We start from the raw sequence: 21603 nt of genomic DNA, 5'->3' as shown, positions 1-21603 counted from the left end.
GCCATGAGTTCAAGGCCACCCTGAGACTACATAGTGAATTCCAGGTTAGATTTGGTTAGAGTGAAACCCTACCTCAAAATAAATAAATAATCTCTACACATATACACAATCCTTCCTTTATTGCCTCATGCCTATCTCTCCTCAACTGAACCCCAAGTTTTTCACAGTTCGTCCTTCTATTCTGCTATCAATTTTGCCCTCATATTATGCAGGTCTTATACAGGTTATGTCAGCTACTATAAGGCCATAGATACAACTGCCATTTTGTATCTGGAAGACAGCATCCAAAGCACTCCTCCCTCTCTTACAGATTTTCCTCTACATCTTCCTCAGTGGCCCCTGAGCTTAAGAGGATGTGATTGATAGACATGTCTCACTTAGTAGTAAATGCTCAACTTCACTTCTCAGGACTTTGATAAGTTTTAAGTCTCTTCAGGAGTTACTACCATCTGAAAAGAAAAGCTTCTCTAAAGAGAGTAGCATTACTATAAATGTATAAGCACAAATGTCTACAGAGTGATTTGGTAGGTATAATATATCCAAGTGGCCAAATAACAGTAGTGGCTTTGACCCTAGGTATTATGACCTCCCAGCCATATGCTTTTGACTAGGTCTTCATTACCATGCAGGAATTTTGTCCCATGCAGCAGCCTCAAATCCCATCAGAGAGCAATTGATGATTCACATAGCAGACATGCCACAGTTGCTTTAGTAGACACATTTACCTGATTGGCCATCTGTGAATTTCACAGGGGCCACTGCTGGCTAAGATGATGATTTCTTCCCCCACACACACCCCTTCCTGTATACTGCATAGAACTTTCTAGCACCATGACAAGCCACTTAGCCAGAAGGAGGCTTTCACCTCAGATCTAGCCTAATGCCTTAGTGTCCTACATCCAAAGCATGTGGTATCACAGCTAAACAGTCTTTCTGTCTAGTTCTGGTGTGATCCTTGTGCTATTTTTAATGACATTACTTATACATTTTTCCTAAATTATATACATATAGAATATAATTTCATAATTTAATTGATTACTCACATAAGAATCATAACTATCTCCTTGAGAACAGGCAATCTGGGGGTGATAAAATGTTTTAAAATTTTGACATGGGGAGCTTTGAAAAATTTGTAAGAATTTACTAAAAACAACATTAATGTAAATGAATCTGAGGATATGTAAGCACTGGCTCTTGAAAGCTATCCTGAGTTCAGTCATAGTGCCACTAAAGAAACGAACAAACCAGCTCAGCCCCCTCGCTTGGAGCTGACTTTCAGGAACAAGAGCAAGCCTAACATCTAGGACTAAGGCAGACAGTCAAAGCAAGCTAAATCCACTTTGACCTGAAGTTGTCTTGCCTTAGATGTTTACCTCACTTTCTTTAGTTCTCTCTGATTTGATTTGGGGTGTTAAATAGCACTAGCTGTAGGGGATAGAGCTAGATAATGTGAGCCCAGGGCAGCGTCCCGTGGCCTGTGACTGGGATGTACTAGCACACAATGGAAGATCAGAGAGCCATTTAGGCTGCTTGGAACTTGCTTGCTTCTTGTTCTTCCATGATGGCAGAATTGGTTTCCACTTATCTTCCCTTTCCTTTCCTCCTTCTACAGGCTTTGTGGAATTTGAAATGGATATTCCATGATTAAATGCCCAGTAGTAACACATGGAATGGGGAACGCTTGTCTGTAATGTTCAGCTGAATATACAACTTTCATATAACTGGAAACAAACGTTTTATGACATGGTGTTCATATTTGTATCCTGACTCAAACTGAAATATTTAGAAATATGTGGTGGATTATACCTGTAATCCTGACACTTGGGAGGCAGAGGTAAGAAGATTGCCACAACTCTGAGGGCAGCATGGACTATGTAATGAGTTCCAGGACAGCTAGGTCTATATAACAACACCTTGTTTCAGAATAAAAAAAATGAAGGAAAAAGAAAAGAAGGATAAAAGGGAGGGAGAGAAGGAGAGAGGAAAACAAGAAGGAAGGAAGGAAGGAAGGAAGGAAGGAAGGAAGGAAGGGGGAAGGTAGGAAGGAGAGAGCTGGAAGGAAGAAAGGAAAGAAGGGGGAAGGAGGAAAGAAAAGAAATAAAAAGAAGAGAATGAAACAACCCAAAAGTTGTAATAAATTATTTATTCATTTATAAACTAAGCTTAAAAAATAAAAGTTGTGTCTGGAATTTTGTTTGCAGTGGCTGGAGGCACTGGCATGCCCATTCTCTCTCTTTCTGCCTCTTCTCCTCCTTCTCTCCCTCTCTCAAATAAATAAATAAAAATTTAAAAATCCATAGACCATGTAGTCCAGCTGACAGAAAGCTAGAAAATGTTATGCTGCATATAGTTCAAGGAGAGAGAGAGAAATCACCAGTAAAGGTACTCAACACTGCAAGCCTTATATTTGGCTAATCGGACCAAATGAGCCAATGTGTGCAATAGTGACACATCTGTTTTGGGGGAAACAAACCATCCTCTAATTTGACTGTAAACCCACTCCATGGGAGGGAATACATCCATGATACTAAAATCCTACCACAGGGTAGTCATGAGCCCTAGAGGTGTAATGACTGCTGCTGTCTGGCTAAATATATATATATATATATACATACTATGCTCATCAAACTGCTCAGTAAGCACTTTTCTTAATGTTCATACCCATATATTAATGCTATTCTCACTTTGGGTTAGAGAAGCTTCTCTTTTCAGATGGCAGTCACCTGGGATGACTGAGAAGGCATCAAGCACCATGGTGCTGAAGGGAAGTGACAGAGGAGTGTTCAGCACTGAAACATCTCTATCACACCTTCCAAGGTTCAAGATCTATTGCAGAAGAGGTGGCAGAAAGAATGTAAGAGCCAAAGGGAGAGTAGGATTTCTTACAACATGTTCCTCCAGACACAAAATGGCCTGGATATCCATGACCTCACAGTGCCTGACACTACCTACCATCATAATAGGAGGAAAAGAACATGGCATGAAAATAAAAGGGAGACTGATTGAGAGGGGGAAGGGATATGATGGAGAGTGGAGTTTCAAAGTGGAAAGTGGGAGGGGGGAAAGGGATGGAATTACCATGGGATATTGTTTACAATCATGGAAGTTGTCAATAACAAGAGATATGTGATCCTATATTTGCTTTGTTAGAGTTGATGGATTGCTTTGAAAATAAACAGAAAATTCTAGAAGTAAATGATTTTCTCTAAAAATTAAAAAAAAAAATCCATAGACCAGAGGGTAAGGTTTAGAGAAACTTTATAAAAGAATAATAATAAAAAGAAACAATGTGTCAGTCTCTTCTATATGTCCCCACAAGTGTAGGTGGGATGATGATAATGAACTCCAGCCTCATAATACTGCTTAGACATTGCCACTGATGCATGCAAGCCCACAGAGCCTCTGCAAGAAGCCAGCAATTTACCATCCTGTTAAGGACAAATAAAGCAAAACAGGAAAACCCAAATCACAAGAGAATAAAGTCATGAATACTCATAGACTGTGAGGCTTCCAAACTGAGAAGAAAAATGCATATTGATTGTCCAAAAACGATCCCACCAGTCAATACAATGCATCCAGGCCCACATGTCACAAACACAATAAATCAATTGAAACTGCCAAACTATCTCTCTCACTCAGCCTACTGGATTTAATTAAAACCACCACTCAGTTCATGAGAGGTCTTCTAGACGGACAGATCATACCTAGTTCAGGCATACCAAGACATGATGTGGAGAAGCACTGTGTTAAGTTTTAGCCCACAGCTCTATTAAATATGGTGGGACATCACAGCAATCTGCTGAGGTGCACCGTCATCTCTTCCAGCTCACCTCACCCTCCTGAAGAACGCATGCAAGTATCACCCTTCTGTCTCTGCTCTTGGAATATAGGAAATGCCAGATAGATGCTTTAGGAGATTGACCACCTGATCCTTGTTGTATGTCTTTAAAAGGAGAGGCCATGGAGTCCATGAGGTGTATGGAACAAAAGGTCATGCTGTGCCCAGGGCTTCAAGTTCCTTAGTGGATTTTCTTAAAAATTCCTGATGCTGCTTCCGGATCTACACAAGCTGGTTCCCAGATAGTTCATAAATGACCCCGAAGAGCAAGGCTAGAAGAATGAGGTAAAAATATGAGACACTCAAATTGTTATGAATTCATTATGTTGACAAAGGACATATGTCTGAAAGCATCTTCAAGGAATGGGAGTTAAAAACCTCACTGGCACTTCAGTGAGAAAGAGCCCTCAAGAACAGACACAGACACCCACCCACAAGGTTGTTTTAGCTTGAAGGGCATCATTCTTCTTCAGAAACAACCTATGCTCAATGAGCCAAGCCTTCCTGCCAGTTTCCTTGTATGCACTTGGCTCCATGCTATAAAGACAGAACAGACTATGTTTGGCGTTTTTGCCTTGAGTTATTGACATGTTTTAAATTATGCTGTTTTATGTCCATTCTTAATAGAACAGAAATCTGCTACAAACGATCTTTATTAACAGAGTGCCTCAGGTGCTGAGCAGTCTCTCGATTTAACAACATCGCCAAGCAGACAGGCAGAAAGCTTGTTAATAGGCTTTTCCAACCCCTTGGCTTCTGTGAGATGTAAGTGGATTATGGAGGTTTGTTTGTCGGCCTATCTTTTTACATCACTGTCTGAGTAATTGCCACAAAGGCCTATTGCTTTGGCCTAATTAACAAAATGTACAAAATCCTGAGCACAGAACTCGTATTGATTGGTCCTCTCCATGGGAAGCTTCTGAACCCCTATGACTCCTGGCCGAGACAGATGTTCCTCATGGTGTCACGCAGGAGACTTTAGTCTGTTAATACACTGACGACCTGACTTGCCGTCTGAGCTACTCAAAGTGCCAGAAGGCACCAGATTTATTGGCATGGTTCGAAAATCAGTAGCCTAAGCAGGACAGGGCTTCTTATTAAAATTTCAGTGTTTACTTAGCAGGATCAGCACCAATTTTGTTTTCTTGGAAGTTGATCCTTGAAGAGGTGGTTTTAATAATAATAACAGTAATAATAATAATAATAATAATAATAATAATAATAATGTGGTTAGGAAGCAGAAGAAAACAAGTTTGTTTTTCAAAAAAACTTGCAATTTATTAACTCTTAGCTTTCATTAAACTTAGAGCAAGTTACATTAAAATTGAATCTTATGAAAATGCTTCAACATTAAGGTATTGTAGCCATTTTCAGGGACCTTATCGACCTCAACTGTCCTTAAGGCTCATAACATGGCATTATGGCATCACTATTGCCTGCTCTATATGCATATTTGCAGAAGCACATTCATATAAGCAGACCAATTGGCTGGCTTGAAGAAAACAAGTTTTATCACAATGAGTTACAAATGAAAATAAAACATACCCTGAGGAAGTCAGAAGAGAGTTCTTTCATTGTTCAACTCTTTGTAAATCGGACACCATGTCTGTAAGACTTCAGGGCATATGGCAAGGACTGTTTTAGATACTGAGATAAACTAGGGAGCAAGATGGAGGGACATTGTAACCCTATTCTTAGGGAGCTTATGATATAAATAAATGACACACTTTTAGAAGCCCAGATAATAAGCCAAACAGCTATTCCTAGTAACATTATACATAATTTTTCTTAGCATCTTAGTAAAAGTTCCACTTTATGATTTAGAAGGTTAAATTAGCTTTGGGAAATTCAACTGTGTCCATTGCTTGCATGTAATATTCAGTAAGTACATGTTTTGAAAGCTACTGCAGGTACATTTTTGGAGTTTTATGAGACATGGGGTTTGGACTTCAGAAAGTCCCCCTTAAAATGGAGTATAGGATTAATACTTTTTTGATGTTCTTATACATATACATTAGAAATTGTTTTCTAAATTTTCCTCTTTAAAAAAATTGTATTAGTAACCATGAAATTACTCCATGGCAGCTAACAGATTGAATTCAACCAGCTACATGGGCAGTATTTTTGAAATCAGCTACAGCAATATACATAGAATTGAACTAATTCAGAATACTTATAAACTCTTGAGGTAGATTGAATTTTGTATCTTTTCCTTCTCAGAATGAATGAAGGAAGCAGAATTTTTAAATTTGGAAAAGATACCTAGGAAATCTGGGGAGTCTGTTCTGAATTTGGAGAAAATGTCACACATAGCCATAAGCACATAGATGGAAATTCATCACCATGAATTCACAAGTGATGTGACTAGCACCTGTCACATGTTAGCCTTCCTACTCCCCGGTAAATACAAGAGATAAATGTTAGAGTTTCTGTCTTCATATATAAAAACACTAGAATAGACTATGACCAAAGGATGTGTTGGACCAAGGTCAATGGGCTAAGCCCAGTGTGCCAACTAGTTGTAGATATTCTTCTGAGGAGACTCATAAATGATGGCATGAAAAAGGTTCCATCTGGTCCCTGTACCAGCAGCTCTTTCCAGGAGCCACTGGATTGTTGAAATGAAAGGTAGAAATTGTTTGCTTCCTTCCTTCCTTCCTTCCTTCCTTCCTTCCTTCCTTCCTTCCTTCCTTCCTTCCTTCCTTCCTTCCTTCCTTCCTTTCCCTTCCTTCCTTCCTTCCTTTCCCCTCCTTCCTTCCTTCCTCCCTTCCTTTCCCTCCCTCCTTCCCTCCCTCCCCCCCCTCCCTACCTCCCCCCTCCCCCTCTCTCTCTCTCTCTCTCTTTCTTTCTTTCTTTCTTTCTTTCTTTCTTTCTTTCTTTCTTTCTTTCTTTCTTTCTTTCTTTCTTTCTCCCAAAAACATTATTCATTTCTTTGGGAGAGAGAAGTTAGGAAAAGAAAGATTGTGTGTGTATGTACAACAAGGACTCTTGCCATAGCAAAGAAACTCCAGATGCATGTGCTACTTTGTGTGTCTGGCTTTACATGGATATCAGAGAATCAAACCCTGGCCATCAGGCTTCATGAGTAAGCACCTTTAAGCACCGACCCATCTCCCCAGCGAGATTGTTTTCTTGCTAATCAGCGTCAATAATCACAGCAGCCCAGTCGTTTGTGCTGGCCATTGTTGGCTGAGAGCTCACTTTGTTCCTTACCCTCTACTGACAGCTTACATTCACTTACTTCTACATTCTTTGCCAAAACAGGCCATTCCCTTTATTTCCATTTAATCTCTGTGTGACAATCTGGAGAGTAGCAATTGGCTCAAGATTTCTAAGGCAATAAAGGATGTAATCAGAGCTTAAACCTAGAGCCAAGTCTGAAGCCTATGCCTGGAGCCACTGCACTAAATTTGCCAGGGTCCTGATTGATGTACAGGTATTGTGGGTAGTTGTAGAGCAGAGGAGGCAGCAAGCAATTCATTACACTTGTTTGCTTTGGATTTTGCAAGAGATCATGTTTAAGGTAAACTGGTTATCACCTGCCCAGACATCAGTGATTTACAATTATTTCTTTATTAAGAAAATGTTCAGTGTGTGAATGGTCTCTCTCACTCTGGAAAAAACAAAAAGCCAATGGGGAGGCCTTGTCAGTTTTTTTGGCACAGTCACATCTAAACACATAAAAACAAGTTTAAACACTATCATTTATGCATAATTCTTTCTTGGCATCATTTCTCACTTGCCACAATTTGAAGCCAGAAAACACTTATTCCTACTTTTCTTACTCTAGAAATAATCCAGCCTTAAGTGGATCTAATTCCTTCCCAGAAGAGAAATAGCCTTGTCAGGACTTGGTTGTGTATGCTATATCGGAGACATCAAGGATTTCATTTATGCACAGCTGCAGGGACTCTGTAAGCTGGTGCTCAGCCAGAGCCCTATACCCACTGAGATCTGGAGTCTGGAATGATAAACACACAGCTGCTGGTGGTGAGGGCCACAGGCATAATGGATGGCTGTGTTTCCACCAGAGGCAGGCAGAGCCTGCACAAATCATTCACCCAACTGCTTATATGTTAAATTTCACAACCTGGGTACAAAATGGCGAGCTGTCTGAATGGAAGGAGGAGGGCTAGGTGGAGGCAATTGCAGGGAATAGGGGAGAGTGAGCGGTTGTAAGTCCTTTGTGAAGTGCTGCTCTAGGGCTGATTTACAGCCAGGAAGCCCTCTTGCTGCAAATAGTTCATAAAGCCTGTGACCTGAGTACTTGCCCACGGGACCACAATAACATTTATCTAGCATAAATTAATGTGTTTCAACCACTAATTCAATTTGGCTGTCTCATTCTTTGGGTTTTGGCAAAGGCTAGCCTTGCTATAAAGTCACTCCGTGACTCACACGAATGGCTGTGTTTGTTAAAAGAGTCACACACCACTAGGAACAAAGAGTGCTATTAGTTGAGTAGTCATAAAAATATACCTCCAGAGCACGTTTCGAACTGTGCTAATTGAAACTTCCTCTTTAGAGGAGGCTGATCAAAACCAGCTGTAGGAGTCAAGCGGGAACAGATTTCAACATCACATTAAAAGCCCAGCAAATTTATAAAGAGCAGGCTGGGAGAGAAGAGAAGAGGCATTCCAGCCTGAACAAATGCTCTAATTGGCTCCTGACATGCTGCCTTAAAGAGAGCATGTGACTTAAGCCAGGAGAGCTAGGGAAAGAAACTTCTCCATGAGTAAGATTTGAAAAACAAACCCATATGGCAGCTCTCCTAACACACTCAAGGAACACGTGTGAACAATCACAAAAGCAGGGAGAATTTAGGAAGAGAAAGGGGCAGTGTTCTAAAAGGGAACAATAGACCTCAAGTGTCCCCAGTGGTGAGATAGCTTTGGATGGTCACCCCGTTTGTACTAACAACAGCAAATACTAATTCACAGAGGAGAAAACAAACAAAATTGAAACAACAAACAAAGCCCTTGGGTGAATCACCAAAAACAGAGACTACATTTAAACATCAACATGAGAACTATCTATGTTTCTTCAGCTTGGAAAATTTTATTTCCAAGATGTAAGGGCTGCATTCACTCAGTGCAGAGAATGGCATACAGCCCTAGGCTGGCAGAAGATGCAGAGTCATCATGCATTTTCTAAGTTTCCTTTATTGAGAGTATTTTGCTTATTGGTAAAGGAAGCCACCACTTATCTATAAAAAAAAACCAGTGTATTTTACATATCAAATATGTGAATTTTGCTAAACTCAGGTGAGTGGGATATCAATAAACATTATGGGTAAGTTTTGCTTTATAATATGTCTAGGTAGTATGTAAATTCGAAAGGATTTCTGGTTTTTAAAATTTACTTGCTAGGCTGGAGAGATGGTTTAGTGGTTAAGCGCTTGCCTGTGAAGCCTAAGGACCCTGGTTCGAGGCTCATTTCCCCAGGACCCATGTTAGATGCACAAGGGGGCTCATGCGTCTGGAGTTTGTTTGCAGTCGCTGGAAGCCCTGGCATGTCCATTCGCCCCCCCCCCATAAATAAATAAAAATGAACAGAAAAATTTTAAAAAATTACTTGCTTGTCAATTTAATGAAAATTCTAGTGTTGAGCAGACTCACAGTGACTTCTGAAGAAACAGAAGAGGAGAGGCATATTTATGTTGATAGAGAAGGATTGCTATTACACTGGTAAAGGACAAGAGGAACTCTATGTAATACATGGATTATAATGATTATTCTGGAGGAAGTAATTATAGCCTTATGACTAATAGGAAAGTTGAAAATGTGCTATGTTTTCACCCTGTTTTTGGAATGCATTAAGTAGCTAGCTTCTCTTTCTGGGTACTTTTATCTTTCAACCCAAGTAAAACATTTTAACCTAATTCACTAGCCTTAAAAGTAAAGACAAACAGAGCAACCATACAAATGAAGAAAGTATACAGCTACATAGTCATGCCATTTTATCTTGGTTGCATTTTTATGGCTAAAAACTTGCATTTTGAGTTTACCAGACCTACATAAAATGTGGTCTGTGGTGAGTATGATATGGTGGTCTTCTGAGTGTGTGACCAATGCTTCTCTACTATTCCAGTGGATTGTTGGGGACTGAGTTATTCCCCTTGCCTGATGCCACCACATTCCAATACTTCCCTCTAAATTTCAATTATCCTGTTTATCCAGTACTGTAGACATTAAACAGGCTTATATGTAGTGCTTTTCCAACTGATGGAGGAAGTTGAAGAGGCTGGAAAAATTTCTGGGTTAAACACTCTCATTTCTTTCCTGATGCTGTACCCTTGGCTTCAAAAACTCTCTGTGCTGAGGTCAGGCAGCTGTTCCCAAGACAAAGAGAGCTCCATATGGTCTCCTCCTTCTCTCGGGTCATGGGTGTTTTCAGACAGTGGGCTGCTCAGATCTCCAGAAAACTGGCAGTAAGTCAACTGGCTGCTTTGGGAGGTGACGTCATCACCTTCAGAAACAGAAACCTAAATGCAGGGTTACAACCAAACAAAGAATTCACCTCAGGCCAGTCATACTGTAGCAGGCAAAACCTGCTAAACTCCTGGAGTTACATCAGAGCCCAGCAGCATCTCTCTTGGAGGATCAGGCCGGAAACCATGCATTCATATTAAAGGTAAACCAAAGGTATTTATTATAGAATAAAATCTTTAAGTTCAAAATGAAGAATATGTAAAAAGATCTTACATGAGCCAAAGTATCATCTTAGAAGCAAATGAAGAGCAGTCCCTTCCATTAGTGAATTGTGACAATAAAAATGTCCTCTAGAATTTTGTTGGAGCTGGCATGGTTTCACACCTGAATGCCAGCACCGAGGAATGGTAGAGCAGGCAAGTAACCTCATTCTGAGAGGAATTAGGCAATACGGGCATTTTATATAAGACTGGAGTATTTGCTTGAAATTCCTAAGAAGGCAAAGAATAATTATAGGAACAAGGTGAATGAAAAGACAAAAAGAAATGGACAACAACAATAACAATAACAATAAAAAATAAATGACTAAACCAGGACATGAGGATAATTCCTCCAGGGCAGCTGCCAATCCTAGAAAGCAGCCATGAGTGAAAGGCTATGGCACTGAGTCGGATTTGTGTCAGCAAGTTGCACAACTCTAGGGGTAAAAATGAAAGTGTGTGGAACTTTCATTTTTGCTTAGAAGATCTGTGTTGCAGAGACTGGCAGCAGCCTCAGATTGCTTTAGCTCCAGCTGGGTGGTCGCAATCACCCCAGATTGTGAGTACCCCTACATTTCTGCTAACATCAAATGCAAGGGTAATATTTTATCCATCATTCATTGGTGCCCCTGTGCCAATAATTAAGGAATAGAGCGATCAAGGAAGACACTTGATGTTGGCCTCTTAGACACGCATGCATTTACTCTACCACTACACTAAAGTACTTCCATTATCTCAAAGATTCCCCTCATATCCCTTTGAGAAAAATCCATTTTCTCCACACCTTGGATAAAGCAGCCACTGATCCAATTTTTGTCACTATAATTTGGTCTTTTCTAGCATGTTATGCTATGTTATGTAACTGGATTTGTGTCTATTTATTTAGGTACTGATGGTTGAATCTTGGACCTTGCATATGCTTGGCAAATGCTCTACCACTGACCAGGACCTACAGCCAATTATGCCGTCACTTGACAATACCTATATTCACTTATCAATAGTGCATTTAACTTGTCTCTGTGTTTGTATGTCAGTCACTTGTTCTACTTTATTGCTGAGTAATGTTTTACTGTATGGATGAACCACAATTAATCATTTATCAAGTCATGGATTTTTAAATGGTCTCTTGTTTTTGGTCTTCAAAAAATTAAAGCTGTGATACACATTTATGTACATGTTTTTGCATGAACATATAATTTTATTTTATTTATTTATTTTTAATTTTATTTATTTATTTATTAGAGGCAGAGAGGGAGAGAGTCAGAATGGGTGCACCAGAGCCTCTAGTCACTGCAACCAAACTCCAGGTGCATGCACCACCATGTGCATCTGCCTTATGTGGGACCTGGAGAATCTAACCTGGGTCCTTAGGCTTCGCAGGCATGTGCCTTCCAGCCCAGACATAAAATTTTAGTTATCCTGAGTAAGATTAGTTCCTCTGATGGGTGTTCATAAAAGAGTCTGGTCATGTGATCTCTTCCTCTTGCACATTTTCCTGCCATGTAGTGCCACGCCCAGGAGGTAATGCATTCAAGGGAGCATGCACCAAAGCTGCCACTGTGCTGTTTGGATTTTTAGTCTCCAAAACTTTGGGCTAGGTGAATCTTTTATCTTTATAGTTACCCAGTTTTAGCTATTTTTCATAGTAAGGGACCATGAGCTAAATTGGCAGTTCTATTTATACCACCCATATAGTTAGGGTTGTTTTTATTTATTTTATTTATGAGAGAGTGGGGGAGGAAAAGAGGAAGATAGAGAGAATGAGTGCACCAGGGCCCTCAGCTTCTGCAAATGAACTCCAGTTTCATACACCATCTTGTGCATCTGGCTTACATGGGTCCTGGGGAATTGAACATGGGCTCCTTGGCCTTACAGGCAAGAACCTTAACCACTAAGCAATCTCTCCAGCCCTCAGACTTCTTTTTAATAAAGAAAAAAGAAAAGGAAGAATAGTTAATCTAAGTGTACAGTGGTATCTTCTGAAGTTTTCATTTTCAATATCTTAAGTTAACAATGTTGAATTTCTTTATATGTGCCTGCATTTATTTTATCAATTTATTGCGTTAGATGTTCAAAGGTTTGGACTATATTTTTCATGCTTTTTCTTGTTGTTACTTTCTTATCTGGATGTGAGCATCCCTCATGTACTCAGGATATAGGCTTTCATCAGATGTGTGTTTTGCTACTATTTCACCATGGTCTGTGCCTTGTTTTTTCCTTGTTCTTTCCAAAGTAGAAATCTAATTTTGGTGATATGCTGCTGTCTATGTAATACTTTTATTTAAAGCAGACAGTATGTGACTCCTTCGTATTTTGTACATTTTGTGCCTTCAGATTGTCACTTAGAAGCTGGGGTATAGCTAGGGTGTCTGCCTAGCATGCAGAAAATCTTGATTTGGACCCTTGTCTCCTCATGAGCCTAGAATCCCTGCAGTTGGGAGGTGGAGGCAGGAAGATCAGAAGTTCACAGTCACTATTGAATATATAATGAGTTCAAGGTCACCCTAGAATACACAAGACCTTATTGAAAGAAAACAATGTATCTTTATTTAACTACAGGTTATAAAAGTTTCTCCTGTTTTTTCCCCCCAAACTGTTATAATTTTAGGTTTTATATTCAGATCTATTATTGTTCAAGTTAATTTATATCTATGATGTGAAATGCAGGGTGGAGTACATTTATTTGTATATTATTATCCAATTACATTTATTGAAGGTATTAAATTTTCCATTGAATTGTCTTAGAAACTTTGTTTCAAGTCAATTTTTTATGTATATGTGGATCTATTTCTGGGGTGATTAGTCTGTTCCATTCATCTCTATATTTGCTCTTCTGCTCTCCATAACTGTCCTTTTTAAAATGACTTTTTGAGTGTGTCTATGGTGTGCATGTGTGTGTGTGCACATGCACTTGTGTGTAGGTCGGTGGGTATTGTGGCCAGATGTTGGAATTTTGTCTTCTTCATTTGCTCTCCACTTTCACCTGAACCCAGAGCTCCTGACTGAGCTAGTGTAAAGAGCCACCATGCCCCACGGCTCACCTATGTCTGTCTCGACCTAGATCACTGGCAGGCCATTGTGCCTGTCTGGCAGTTACACAGATTGCTCCTGACCTCATGCTTGTGCACCAAGTGCTTTATCCACTGAACCTACTGCCGAGCTTTCCTTCACGGTCTTGATTATTGTGCAGTTATTGTCTTACAGTCAGTCCCTAGTCAAGACGCCCTCATCTGTTTTCCGTTTTGGCAGACTATTCTAGCGTCAATCAGATCCCTAGTCCTGATGTGCTCATCTGTTTTCCATTTTGGCAGACTATTCTAGCATTTGTTTGTTTTTTCCAAGTAAGCCTATTCAGCTTTTTGATGGATCTTCACACTCACAAAAATGTCTTTGGAATTTAAATCAGATTAAATCAAATATGTAGGATATTTTTGAATAAAATTAGCTTATTAATAATATTGACTCCTCCAATCTATAAATACTGTTTTATAGTTCTTGGCATCCAAATCTTGCACATATTTTATGTTGTGCATTGTGGAGTTAGCTCCCAGTTATTAGTATGGTAAATGTCTCTGCAAATCATGACCCAACATGTAACTCTGACATTCTTTCCGCCCCCTCTTCCGCAAGATTTCCCTGAGCCATGTTGGGTTCATTTTTGGTCTGCTTCAGTGCTGAGGTGTTGGGGGCCTCTGAGGCTTTGGCTCTCTGATTTGGTAGGAGTTGATTTTTCTCTGCGTTGATCTCCTTCCCCTTTGTGATGGTATCCAGTTCAAAGGAACAAAGTTTTATTATAAAAGCTACTCTTGCTTAAATTGTTATAACTATAAAATGTACTATTTTATTTAAATTGCTTCTAATTTTTTATTGCTAGCATATTGAAAAATTGATTTATAGATATTGACTTGTTCTCTAATAATATTGCTACATTCCTCCATTAGTTTTAGTCACTGTTTCATATATTCTTTAAATTTTTTTAGTGCAAAAAAGTCAAGTTATTTGTAAATAGGCTATTTCTCTCTTGCCAAGATGCATTTTACTATACTAGCCAATATCTACAATTAATAACATGAAAAGAATACACATTTTCCCCCTTGGTATCAGTTTTAAGGGAAAATGTCAATGTCTTACCCTTAAGTTTGATATTACTTGAGATCATTGCTTTCTTTTCTTAATCAATGTCATTTATCTGGTTGAAAGAATTTCCTTCAATTCCCATTTTGCTGACCTAAAAAAGTCATTACTTGGAGACTAGGACATACCCTCATAAGCATACGGACCTAACTTTGGTCCCCAGTACTTATGTAAAAATGATTTGGCATGGTGGCCCATGTCTGCAAAGCCAACGCTGGAAAAGTTGGGACAGAAATATTCCTAAGCTCGCTGGCCAGAAGATCAAGTTAACTGGTCTATTAAATACCAATGAGGGATCTTGTCTCAAAAAGAGGTGGGTGGAATTTCTGAGGACTGCACCCAATGTTGACTTTTGGCCTCTGTACACTCATACACACATATGCACATGCTCTCTCCTATGTGTCCACACACATATGAATAGGATGCCTGCTCATATACACCAGCTCACCATACACCTGTGCATGTGCACACAGCATGCGCACACACACACACTCATTAGTGAACAATGAATTTTATCTGCGGCTTTTTATGTATCTATTCACAGTAATGTGTGATTTCTCCCCTTTAACTTAAAAAACATACTTTTATTTATTTATTTTATTTACTTGAGAGAGGCCAATAGAGAAAAAGAAAGAAAGAGAGAGAGAATGGGTATGCCAGGGCCTCCAGCCATAGCAAGGGAACTCCAGAAGCATGTGCCACCTTGTGCATCTGGTTTATGTGGTTCCTGGGGAATCAAACCTGAATCCTTTGACTTTTGCAGGCAAGCGTCTTAACCACTAAGCCATTCCTCCAGCTCCCTTTTGATTTCTTGATATGGCAATATAATTTGTTGATGATTTCTTAACATTGGGAAAACTTGGCATATGCAGAATAAATCACACTTGGCTTGATACATTATCATTTGAGGCCTTGATATTTTCCAACATTGGGTTAAAAAAAGTAATAATAATTTTAATACATAATATCATTATTCAATAAACAGTTATCCACAAAGAAATAATTCCACTTGAATAAGATTGAAGAACAGTAAAAGACAATAGACACAGGCTCAGAAAGATGCTCCACTGTAGTATGAGAGTCATAATTTTTAGCATCTATAAATAATAAACATCATGTAAATACAGAACAGGATCCCAGATTTGGGCAGAGAGCTGATGGGTTCAGGTCTGTGTCATGTCTTTCCAGTAAGTCTTTACCCATTAATATTCTGTGCTGCCCCGTTAACTCTAGTCCACATAGGGTTTCTACCTCAGAGAACTTTCTTCATTATACCTTTCCTTCATGCACATTTTTAGCATATACCCTCCAGTTTCCCTTGAAGACTTACAAGCTTTTAAGACTTGACATATCTTTTTTGTTTTTATTTCCTCCAGAATTGGTTGCAGTGGGGAAAAATAAAAATAGCAAGTCTACATCTTATTGTTGCCTACATTTTCTAGACACATGAACTAGAAGAATTTTCCAGTATTTTTGCCTAAAGACAATGGAAGCTAGTAAATTTTTTCTGTTATAGTGATTGTTCCTTTTTTAGCTGCCTCAGTTTATTTCATACTTGCAATTTCTTTGTTATGAATAATTTTTTATTTTGCAAAATTGAGGTTGCAGCTATGTGATTGTGAAATTGCTATTTGAATGTCTGTTTTGTTATTTTTATGCTCTTGAAAATTCAGAATCATCTATTACTTACTAGTGAGGAAATATGCTGTGTTTACAAGATTCCTGGAACTTGATATTGAATAAGGTCTGATCATACTGGTAACAGCTAAAACAAAAGGATGAAGAAGAGCAGTAGAATAATTACATACATAATGACTAAGTAACAATTCATTGATTAATTAGTCCTTATAATACATGATTGTAAAATCAGATAGTTATAGTAGGGTGAATAGCAGTGATGATATCAAGCAATAATATTTCATGTAGTCCATGTAGATTGTACCTTATTGACATTCCATTTTTAGTATCAGCCATAATGGTAAGTAATCAAGAAGTTGTGTTTTCATAGACTCATGCCCAGGCTAGATTTCTCCGAACTGTCTACCATGCCTTGGTAGAGCTAATGGATCAGGATCATTGCTGCATAGTGTTGGCAATAGGAAGGTCACAGTGATTCATACCATTGTTGGCATGAGAAAGATCAGGGACAATGCCCACAAGGATACTTACTGCAGACACTGTAGTCCTACCAGAGTGGCCCTGAACTTTTCAAGTAGTTTTATAATTCTGACTGTCCTTCACACTTTGAAACTCTAGCATTATTACAAATTATCTAGATGACCTTTAATGGTAAATTGATAGTGCCTTCTTTTCTATTTTTAATGCCTTGACTGAATTAAGATGTATCTGCTGAAAAGCAGGCATCAAAATACTGCTCATCATGGAAGATGACTACGGGGACCATCCTGTGAAGGACTAAGTGGTAGAAAGGGTAATTACACAGAGAACGTCTTTGACATTTGAGGCTAGATTGTCCCTGTGAAAGGGGAGAGAAATGAGGGTGATGAGGGTAGAGAGTAATTCTGACTGATCAAGTCCTGACCTTGTTAGAGGACAGGTGCCAGATTTGGGGGTTTGGAGTAAGATTAAGAGTTTGTCATGCTGAGTATCAGTCTTGCATTGGTCTGATCATTCCTTGCTATTGCCTTATCCTTCCCCTTTATACTGTGAATGTTTACTTTGTGCTGATGCACAGTGGAAGTATGTAAGTCAGTTTTTGAGGCTATAAAAGCTCACAGTTAAAAGTTTGGCTGAGTCATAGAAGAAACTCTGCACTTACACTTTTTAGCAGTGTGGTAGCTATACAAGATTATGAGTACTTATGAAGTTTGACTGAATGTATTTTGCATTATGAGATGACCATTAACCTATGAAAACAAGGGTGGAAGGTGAGGATTTCCATTGATTGTCAATTGATATAACCTATAATTGCCTGTGAGTAGTTATGCAATTACATAGACTAGGTTAGTGTTGTAGTTACCTTCACTTGCTGGAACAAAGCAACTGACCAAAAGAGGCTAATGAGAGCAGAGTTGTTTATTTTGGCATATAGTGTTGAGGGGAAGATCCATAATGGAAGGGGGATTGTGGTATGAGCAAAGACTTGACACCATCTCTGCCACAGCTCAAGAGTGAGCCAAACATTGCAAGTGAGAGCTGGCTATGACACCCATAAATTTGCCCACAACAACACACTGCCTTAAGCTAGTTCCGATGCAAATTTCCACCACCTGGGAACGAACCATTCATAAACTGAGTTTATGGGGGACACCTAATTCAAACCACCACATGTGCATGTCTGTGAAGGACTATCTTGATTAGGTTAACTAATTAAGGTAGGACACCCGTCTTAACTACAGGTGGTAGCGCTGCATGGCTGGGGATCCTGGACGGTATGAAACACAGAGTGCTGGCCAGGCAGCACTCATCAGCCTGCACCTCCTCTCAAGGGCTGAGTGTGAGCAGCTGCCGCAAGCTCCCGCCACCACGCTCTCCCTGCCACAACGGGCTTTGACCTGGAGCCACCAGCTGAGATAAGCCTCTCCTCCCTTAAACTGACGTTTGTCAGTGATTTGTTCCAGCAACAAAAGGAACTAAAAATGTTACTTAATACACCTGACAGATCTCTACCCTTTAAGTTAAATAGGCCAGAATAAAGAAACAAAGCAGAAGCATGGCAGTACATCTTGCTCTTTAAATAAACTGTTTGGACATCTCATATACCACTTCAGTAAATATCTTGGACTAGATACAGAGCCACATATCATATGTAATTCCATGAGAAGCATACAAAATGGCAGAGTTTATCACATGGTCTAACCCAGATAACATTGAGCAAGAAGTGTGCCAAAACATTATCCAGGATATTCATCATGGGCTAAAGGGAAAGTCAACATTAGGAGAGAGACAGGGAGGGAAGTGGATGTCTCTCTTGCACTATCAACTCAAGTTCTTAAAATAAATACAATTTTAATAGAAGGAACGTACAGGGAAATAAAACTAAAGACAGATAACACTAATGAAAATGCATGTAAGTAAAGTACAAGATAAACAAATCTCTCACAGAATAAAAATAATAAATATTATAGCTTTGTCAATCAAGGTTTGCCCTAAAATTTTTAAGTACTATTAACATGCATAGATGGTAAACTATGTAACAGTTTTAATATGTGTAGATGCTTTGGTGAAAATAAGACAGGTGTGATTTTTTAAAGTATTCTTTTATGTGTGACAGAGAGAATTAGCATGTTAGGTTCTTCAGCCACTATAATTGAACTCCAGACATGTGAGCCCCATTGTGCACGTGTGCAACCTTGTGTGCTTGTATCATTTTGTGTTTCTGACTTATATGGGACCTAGAGAGTAGAACATGGGTCCTTAGGCTTCACAAGCAAGCACCTGAACTGCTAACACATCTCTCCAGCATGACCTGTTTGCTTTTAATAAATATTTCCTAAATATGAATAGGGGTTGTTAAAGGATGTCCATAAAAGCAGATAACAAATAACATAATGAGATGGTCCTGGTGGTATTGGCCCATTATAATCCCATTACTCAGGAAAGCAAGGTAAAGGATTACAACTTCCACATCAACTTGGGCTACAGAGTGCATTCAAAGCAAGCCTAGGCAACTTGGTAAGACCCTGTCTCAAAATAAAAAGTAAAAAGAGAGCATAGGTATAGCTCAGTGCTCTTGCTAGCACATACTTGGCCAGGGATTTTATCCACATCATCACAAAAAAAAAGAAAGAGAAAATTCGCTGAGCATAGTGGTTCATACTTTCAATCTCAACACTCAGGAGGCAAAAGGTAGGAGAATTGCTGTGGGTGCAAAACCACTCTGAGACTACAGAGTGAGTTCAAGGTCAGTCTGTACTGGAATGAGACCTTAAATCAAAAAGCCAAAAAAAAAAAATCATATTCATGTTCAAACTTGAAAAACATTCCCATTGTGTGAAATATAGCACTACTTTGTATCATGGTATACCCCACTAATGTGAGCACTTGAGAGGAAGAGGAAGGAGGACTGCCCATGAGTTAAAGGCCAGCCTGGACTATGTAGTTGAATTTAACATCAGCAGAGGCTATATAGCAAGACCTTGTCTCAAAAATAAAGCACAAAAACTAAACAGAGAGAGAGATAATATATAAAGAAAACCATAATAATACATGCTAAAAATATAACTTTAAAACCTGAATTAATAATCTATAACATGCTTATAATGGAGAACCAATATTTAAAGGTGAGCTTCTCCCCAAGAAAATGTATGCTTAGCATACTTCAAGGAAAATCCTATTTCTCCATTCCATTAAGATGGCAAACTAATTAAAACAGTCAGTTAGAAAAGTAAAGAGCAATGAAAACTAAGGCAATTTTGAAGGAGATTAAGAGCAATTATTTCCCTAGGAGATATCAAAACAGCAAGAAAGCAAAAGTAGTTATAATATTCCAGGTGGTAGCATAGACATATGGAGTATTGGGTCAAAACAAAGAACCTAGTAAGCGAGCTATGATTAATTGAAAAATTATGTGAGATAGGTGGGAAAAGATTACAAATGGTTATAATTCAATTGACTTTTCATACTGAAAACTTATATAAATTCCTACTCTTCATAATAGCAGAAATACAACATAAAGACTTAAATTTGAAAGGCAAAATGGTTTATCTCTTAGAAAGAATTAGAAGAGGATGTTTTATGACATTTAGGTAAAGAAAGCGTTCTTACATCTGGTTCAAATAGCACTTATACAAACAAAGGCATTTGAAGAACAAGAGGCAACATCTATAATATAAAGAATAAATCTAAAAATAGGTAAATATTATATAATATTATACATATTCACACATATTCATCTTTATACTCATGCTATCTGAAAAGTCAGAAATCTTGTGAAGACACAGCAAGAAGTTGCCCATTTACAAGCCAAAGATAGAGGCTTTCCCTAAAAACTGAATCCTGTGAGTACCTAGATCTGCCTTCCAGACTCAAATTGTATTGAGGAAGTTGCCTGGGCAGTAGTCTTTATCTAGGTAGTGCTGAAAAGTTAGTGTGCTGTGATAGAATGTTCCTTGCATTTCAAGAGCTTCTGGGGTGGCATTGCCTTTGCTTGAGGACCCATGAATATAGGTTTCTATCTTAAATCATGGACTATAGGAAAACAAAACCTTAGTTCCAGCTGCTAGTTGAAGCAACTGGATTATATGCAGAGTATATCACATTGCAGAAGTCATCCAAACATAATATGAAGTGAAAAAACAGAAGTTGTAGCAGCATGAGTGTATTCACTATCTATCGTGTGTGCATGCATTTTATACTGTCTATATGCACTAATATATAATGTACTTAAGATTCACACATGAAAAAGTAGTGCACATGTACAAACTGGCATAGTCTAACATTCTAGATGGAGCATACTTTTTATCAACTCTACAATTCTGGATATATTTAAGAAAGGAGAGGGTAAGACCTGGGCTTTAGACTCCAAAGAAGCTTATAACTGCTTCCCTGAATGCCTTTTTTACTTGTAGAAAAATGTGTGATGGATATGGCAATGTTTTGATATTTATTAAATGTGGCGTTTCGGATATTTCATTAATAGCAGAGTCATCAGCAGAACAAGAGTTGACTGCTGGTGCAATCGTGGCATGAATGTTACAGATGTAACCAAAAAAAAGTTATGACTAGAAAGGTCGCAAGTCCTTGAACAGATGCTATTATGGGAGCTGGAGAGATGGCTTAGCCATTAAGGCATTTGCCTGCAAAGCCAAAGGATCCTCGTTGGACTCTCCAGGACCCACATAAGCCAGATGCACAAGGGGGTGCTCGCGTCTGGGGTTCATTTGCATTGGTTGGAAGCCCGGGCATGTTCATTCTCACCCTCTCCCCCTTTCTCTCTCAAATAAATAAATAAAAATATTTTTAAAGTGGCGTTATTACT

The 21603-nt window shown here is 38.9% G+C and overlaps 2 pseudogenes; both read right to left on the bottom strand.

The window, feature by feature from the left end:
- Positions 1–21603, bottom strand: part of LOC101614351 — a 143064-nt pseudogene that overhangs the window by 51326 nt on the left and 70135 nt on the right.
- On the bottom strand, positions 5195–5333 carry LOC123453931 (annotated as a pseudogene).

Source organism: Jaculus jaculus, chromosome 12 (genome assembly GCF_020740685.1).
Source record: "Jaculus jaculus isolate mJacJac1 chromosome 12, mJacJac1.mat.Y.cur, whole genome shotgun sequence".
NCBI classification, from domain to species: domain Eukaryota; kingdom Metazoa; phylum Chordata; class Mammalia; order Rodentia; family Dipodidae; genus Jaculus; species Jaculus jaculus.
Note: the sequence above shows the minus strand (reverse complement) of the source record. Positions and strands in the feature narration are given on the sequence as shown.